Genomic DNA, 8141 nt, shown 5'->3' on the forward strand with positions numbered 1-8141 from the left:
ACTAGTACATGTGAGAACTTAACTACGATGTATACTAGTGAGAAATAAGTGTTAAAAAAAATGAACACATGTCCTTGGTACGTACCAGTGGTATATAAGTGTCAACCAGTTCAAATGTTCTTACTGCTGATGTAAACCAATATTTTCATTTCAAACCAATACATATGAACACATGTCCTTGGTACGTACCAGTGGTATATAAGTGTCAACCAGTTCAAATGTTCTTACTGCTGATGTAAACCAGTCTTTTCATTTAAAACCAGTATGTTATTTACCTAACCAGTACATGTGAGCACTTAACCAACGATGTATACCATTGAGAAATAAGTGTTAAAAGAATTTTACTGGATATGTGAACCAGTATTTTCCTTTCAAATCGATATGTTTTTTACCTATCTTACATGACAAACAGTACATGTGAACACTCGACCAGTACATGTGAACACTTAACCATGATGTATACTAGTGAGAAACAAGTGTTAAAATTTTTTCACTGGTTATGTAAACCAGTTTTTTACCTAGCTGGTATGACAAACAGTACATGTGAACACTCGACCAAGATGTTTACTGGCATAAAATGTGTAAATGGTTTTAAATCTATTTACTGGTTATGTAAACCGGTATTGTAATATCAAACTGCTATTAGTTTTTATATGATTGGTCATGTTAAGTAGTATGTCTACTACATACCACATATACACTTGACCGAGCTGTAAACTATTGTGAAAATGTGTTAACCAGTTGAAATTAATTTACTCGTTATATAAGTGGTCTTTTCATTTCAAACCGGTATTAGTAAGTGCAATTGGTCGGGTTAACTAGTACATCTTTCACATACCACATATATACACTTGACCAAGTTCTATACTAGTGGGAAAAAAGTGTTAACCAGCTAAAATTAATCTACTGGCTATGTAAACCAGTTTTTTCATTTAAAATCGGTATTAGTTATTACATAACTGGTTAGGTTAACCAGTACATCTTTCACATACCATATCAAGAGTTGTTTAAGATGCTTATACTGGTCATGGAAACCCATATTCGATATTTATCTACTTTTAACTAGGACCGAATACATATTCAATATTTCCATTCATAGTTTTTTCATGCGGCAACCATACTGCATACGCATACGAGTATGAAATTATGGTTCAAGTATGGTAAAAGTGCAACCGTACTTTCATACTTTACCTCAGCCACTTGTGTATTAGTAAATGTAAACTGCATTCGCTCAGCCCTTCCGATCTGTTGCATCAATTTCCACACTGCAGATGTTCATGACCCATTGCATATAGAGAACTTAGTGCAAACCTGCAAACTGTATTCGTTCAGCCAATTGCGTACAGAGAACCTAGCACAAACCTGCAAACTGAATTCGCTACTAGTGCGGACTCGGAGCTGTCAATATTGGGGAGCAACTACCATGTGGAAGAGATGAGGCAAGGCTGCGAAGCAAGGAAGGGCATACTATGAACGCTATGCAGGCAAGAGCAGAGTCGCAGAGTACAATCGCTAGAAAATTTGGGGTTTTTAATTTTAGTCCCGTTTGTGTATACATATCATACGCGTGTGAAAGTATGCATCTGCAAACGTATGTTTCAGCAAACATACGCGTATGATAAAAAATATGTTTCCATTTATATTCTCCTTCACATCCAATATTTATCTACTCTTAATCGAGGACCAAATACAGATTCCCCTTATTTCCATTTATAACTTCCTTCATATCCGATTTCATATCTACTCTTATCAACCCAATTATAGTGAATATAGGTCATGAATGCAAATATTAGAAAACAAAAATGGATATAGTGAAGCAAGTTATTACCTGAGATTGTTCAAGAAGATGCATAGGATGTTTGACATATGAATTTCTTCCAATACGCTTTCTGCACACATCCTTCTTATTGGGTGAAACATGAGTGTTAGACATCCAAAAAGAGAAGATCAACTCTTTCTCATTAGGTGTTATGAAACCACGATCCATGGGTTGTCGAGCACACAAGATATTGGAAAATTGCCATCACCTGCTGCCCTCAACCGATTCTTTGCAGCTATGAAGTTCCTCTTGTGCAAATTTAGCAATTTAGATGCACCTGAAACATTCACTTTTGAGGTAGATGTACACTCAACATTCATAAGCATTGTGGTGATGAACCTTTTAAGAAAGAGCTCCTGTCCGCTCTTGGGTAATTTGATTGCATCTATTGTGTTGCGTATGGCTTCAACAAAGGTTGTTTGTGCCCTGGACATTTCAAGGTCTCCAAGAGAAGGATGATTGACAAACTTGCACAAAATATCTGAGCGTGATGCAACATCAAGGGTCTTTGTACGCTGATTGAAGAGCATAACAAGGTCATTGCAAAGTCTTTGACGCTTTGTATCATCAGCACCATTTTGCTCATTATCTTCCTCACGTGCTACCTACTCAAGCTTGTTCTTAGCATGCTGCTCCCTCTTTCTCCTAGCATGATATTCCTTGACCGCATCAACAACATACCTAGCACACAGTTCACAGTGAGGCTGAGAGCAGTCACATACAGTGTAAGATTCTTGCTTCATGCTAGAGAAGGAGAGATTGAGCGAGGTGATAGGCCTACAGAGAGCAAGAGCAGTATATGACAGCAATAGATGTGTGATAGGCCTACAAAGTAAAACAGCAATTTGTGCTCCTACATAGAGAGTTAGAGAGAGACAGGAAAATGAGAGAGCGAGAAGACAAAGACCTAGCTGACGTGCATAGTTAAGAGCTACAGAGCCGTCTTCTATATTTGAAAGAGAGGTGTGGAAATAGTAATGGTGTAAAGAGCTAGCTGACGTGCATAGTTAAGAGGTACAGAGCAGTCTTCTATATTTAACAAAAAGCTGTGGAAATTCTATATTTAATTAAAAATCTGTTCAAAAGAATATATCGAATTGAACTAATATAGATGGTTTTATGTACCGGTTATAAAACCTCTGTTCGGGACAAGGTTTTTGGTCCACCTATTCATGCATGCACCCTGCGACATTAACATGCAGGCTCTAGTGTGGGTATGCATGCTCGCCTACCACAAGAGTTGATATGACTGCATGTAGATTGACTGAGCAAGCCAATGGGCATAGGTTGAGAGAGTCTCTCACCTATTCTCTTGTACATACTAGTAGTTTATCTAGTACCTATCGACACATTCCACTTATTGGCACATTGGCCTTTAAGTGGGAGATTGTTGGTGTACACGCACATGTGCCTTCCCTGGTCGCCTAGGCTATGGGCGCCCACCCACTGACATCTTATTCTTGTGTACATATACAAAGAATAAGGGGCATCTCATACTAGAGTCTTGCTCCACCCACACACTGTGTACTCTCTCCTTCTCTCCCTCCCACACGCGAATCGCATCATGCACACACGCCCTCACAAGAATACCTTGTATGCTAGTTAACACACATGCCCGGCTATTTTACATGTGCTTGTTGGCACACTAAGTATGCTAGTTAGCACACTTATTGTGCTAATGAAAACACTATATATGGTAGTCAACACACCCTATTCCATGCATGTTAGGATTTTGAATGTTCTAATTAACACTCTGATTTTTTTCATAAACATGCCGGATGTCCTCGTTAGCAATCTGTATATTCTTGTTTGGATTCATTTATCCTAGGAAACATACTGATTAAATCAGGATATTGTAGGTTGAGCTCATTCACAGATTCAAAGAAAAACATTCAGATTGCAAGATTGGCAAGAGAAGATTTGAGATGTTGAAGCCATTCTTTTGCAGGAAGCTAAAGGATAGATACACATGTTATTGCAAATACCATGTGCAAATGTCCTTTTTAAAGGACTTAGTGACCCACATGCACTCTCGTGCATTTGGGCTGCATGATTGAGGTTGCGATTGTCCATGTAGTATTTGTGCCACACGCAAGAAAATTAGCAAGGGTTGTATGGCTTCACATCACACATTGAAAAGTGTGACAAAAATGTGGGATTCGGTTCTCTTTCCAAATCCAGCAGGTGTAGTGTTGGCATGTTCATAGCATATTCCAAACTTTGGGAACTTGTATGAAATATTCCCTAAGTGAAAGACTTTCTTCACATAATACATTGAAAGATAAGATAGGATAGAGCCCGTGTGCTCATAGTAGCTAATAGATTCTCTTGCTCACGCATGGATAAGGAAAAAAAAAATTGGCCTCGTCAAGCTTTCACAAAAAGTCAACCTTCACTATGAAAACCTCCAGGTGTTTACTGCGTTGTTTTACCGCGTTTTGTAGAGAGAAGGTGCAAATTCAATGAGAGAAACAAGAGAGAGGAGGGCGGGTTTTTTTTTGTGTTTAAAGTATTATCGTGACTTTCTCCACTGTTATTACCACAGTTATTACCGATGTTATTACTATGCTCGTTACCGCTGTTATATCCGCTGCCTAAATTTAGTGCCTAAACTTTCAAATTCTGGCTCCCCCCCCCCCCCCCCCCCCACATTCAAATTTTGGTGTTTCCCTCCTCTCAATAAAAATTAAAGAATACTGTCTATAATTTTCAAATATAAAAAAGAAGAGAAAGAAGAGAGAGAGAGAGAGAGAGAGAGAGAGAGAGAGAGAGAGAGAGAGAGAGAGAGAGAGAGAGAGAGAGAGAGAGAGAGAGAGAGAGAGAGAGAGAGAGAGAGGGAGAAGGAGGTGGGGGATATAAGATTACACTTTGGTTAAAACTAAAATAATAATTGTCAATTGATTAACCTAATTGAGCATATTCTCAAATCTAAAGAGAGGAAGAGGAGGGAGAGAGAGGTGAATGGATTACATGACCAAAAAACTTCATAACTGTAAAATGGTTATGAATCATCTTCCAAAAGATCTCTACATGAAGCATCATCCAATTCTAAGCCCATGGCTCCTAAATCAATAAAGAGAGAAACGGAATTGTCGTTTGTGGATGCATTGCCAGCTTCATCATCTTCGAGTTCGTCATCCTCCATCTCATCATTTCCATCATCATGACGATCATCCTCACTAAGACTTGCTGCCGTCGGAATTGATTTATCGACTTCCCTCTCCTGTGTTTCCACCTCATCAAAAGTCAGAGGTGGAAGAGGGTTGAAGATAGTCTCCACTTCATTGGTGGAAGAAATGGTTCTCCCCCGAGGTGTTACAGGAATTACAAACCAAATTTTTGGTTGGTGGATTGCTGGGATATAGACGACCTACCTATAAAACAGAAGCTCAAAGTGAGTAACATTGGTATAACTAACACTACAAGAAAATAAGAATAAAAAAGGTACATGTCACTCACCTGCTCACAATTACGCGGTAAAACTAAATTGTCATACCTCCCTGTGTGATGCACACTAGAGTCCACCATGTAGAGGCCATTCTCATGTCGTCTAGACACATTTGCAAACCACTTGCACTCAAAGATGAAGCTATAAAAGGTTCTACAATTAACCTTTAGTATCCTTTCAATAGTTTCGCAGTACCTGGCTTCATCACCATCTGTGTCAAAGTTGCCCATGATGGCACAATATGAAAAATTGGGTTCCTTGCAATTGCCAATGCACTCTGACTATCAGTGTAGATAGTGTTGGCAGTGTCTTGTCCAACACCCAAATCAGCCATAATGTGTCTAAGCCATACACACTCAACCGTAGCTGTGAAGACTACTCTGTACTTAGCCTCACAACTAGAAGTGACCACATTAGGTTGCTTCTTGCTCAACCATGATATACATGAACTGCCAAGCATGAAACAAAAACCACTTGTGGACACTCGTGTGTCAAGAAAAGCTGCCCAGTCTGAGTCCAAAAAAGAATGTAAGTCTGGCGGAAATGATCCTCCCTTGGGATAAAACAAGCCAAGATGTAAAGGCCACTCAAGAAGCATAAAATCCTTTTGACAGCCTGCCAATGCTTAGACCCTGGTCTACGCATAAATATGTTGACCTGTGAGACTGCAAACTGAATATCTGGCCTCGTGTTGCATACATAAATGAGGACATCTTTATACATACCTTTCCACCAATACCTCTCTTTCATTTTAGTAAAGGTGGCCCATACACCTCTATGTCCAGCATAATGACTCATGAAAATTTTTTATAAGCTCATTTTGAGCGTCCTTATCATTCACGACTCTCACGGAATTCCATTTCTTTGTTTCGGATGCTTCCATATTTTAAAAAGTATCCATAGGCCTTTCTCCGTATTCTTTTGAACTCTTGACTAGTCCACCCTTCTTGCCTTGTCAAAGTGCTCAAAAAGTGTCCAATGAGCAACCATTCACCTTGATATAGGTCCTCTGTAAATGACTCGAGTACATTTGATAGGCAAACATGATCACCCTTGGCATGAGAGATACTATAGAACTCTATGCCTACATCATCTCCCTCGACAACCATGTCTTCTTCATTTTCATACCTTGCTCTTGAAAGCATATCCACAACTGGATTATCCTCCCTGCAATATGCTTAACCAAAAGGACTTTATGTAGGCAATCCATCTCAACATAGCAATGTCAAGAGTTGAGCAGCTTGTGATCATTCCAAGAAGAGGTAGACAATCAATCTCTACAATTACATTTCCTCCTATCAAATACTCTTTGTCACATTTCAATGTTGAGAATACTCCTCATAACTCTCTTTTTACTTGTGGATAATTGCAGTGACGATCACTTAGGACCTTTGCTCCAAATCTCACCACATATCGCTTGCCATCATCAACATCTTGCCCAATCGCCCATCCAATTCCTGTGGGGCTAGTATCCACTGTCACAATTACATATCTTCCACATTCATAGTTTTCTTTTCTCATAGATACAAACATAAATAGAAACTTCTTTAATTTTCTCATGGCATGGGTATGCATTTCTTCCCATTGAAATTTCTGGTTCTTTCTCAAAAGTTGATACAAAGGTTCTGCCACATGCGCATAATGTGGAATTCAGATAACATAGAACACACATGCACCCAAGAAACTTTGAACCTCAGTTACATTAATACATGTCTCTTTCATTCTTTGAACCACATAAATCTTTGTTGGACAAGGTCTTCTACCATATGGCCTGCACATATGTCCCACAATAAGAACTTCGCTCACACCAAACACTGACTTTTGGCCAGACAAGGTAAGGTTCACCTCTTCCAACCTTGACAAGATATTATCACAATCATTGATATGGTTTTCCACATACTTTTGGCACCCCCTCAATTCTAGAGCCACATCTATATCACTTACATCACATCCTTTGATTGGCACATCATCAAGGAAAGGCATTGTAGTTTAAGGTATGAAGTCACGTAGGAATTTGTTCATACCATTCATCATATGCATAACGAAATTAGTTGCTCCCTGAGGTAAGGTGCGCATCCTACCAGACCCAAAGTTTTCCTCATGTTAGTCAGGTCCCTACTTTCCATTGCTAGTTGGAATTGATCATACCCTAAGTACAAATCTCCCATAGAATATATTGCCCTTCCTGCAAATGCCTCTACAAATTCATCTACAATTGTTCATGTACCCACATTTCTAATTGTAACCTTGTTGACGGGTTTCATATACTGTATAAAGCGTAAAGAAGCATTTTTCTTTGGAATTGTGAACCACTTGTTTGAATATGGAGCACAAGAAGGCTCCAAAATACCCATCTTGATCTTTTCATTAAGCAACTCAATGAGTTTTGGCAAATGGGCCTTTGGAAACGGAATAGACCTCAAGTTCCAAGGTACATGAGGGATAGTGAATATCACCATAGGAGAAACAATGGATGGATCAGCCCACCCTATCTCATGCGGCTCAAATGCAAAAGCCTTTCCATGTTAAGAAAGCATTTCTTCAAAGCATACTCTTTCAACATCGATCAAACTATCCTTGAAGCCAACCTTTAACTCCTTCAAAGTATCATGTATAAACTTATGTCCAATCTTGCTTAGCTCATGAAGACTAGGTTGCAAAGCAACTTGATCCATCTTATCCATACAATCTTTTGGTAGCGGTAATGCCACTGGTTTCACTTTGTTTGCCATAGACTTGTACTTGGTCTCCACTCGTACATCAACACCTTGAGCATTTTTGAAATCCTTAATAACTTTGTACATTTATATTGAGCATATTTTCATGGCTTCACTTCCCATATGCAAATTGCAATCCACTAAAGACTCCAAGTCT

The sequence above is a fragment of the Adiantum capillus-veneris genome, chromosome 23 (assembly GCF_014529385.1).
Source record: "Adiantum capillus-veneris isolate H3 chromosome 23, ASM1452938v2, whole genome shotgun sequence".
NCBI classification, from domain to species: Eukaryota; Viridiplantae; Streptophyta; class Polypodiopsida; order Polypodiales; family Pteridaceae; genus Adiantum; species Adiantum capillus-veneris.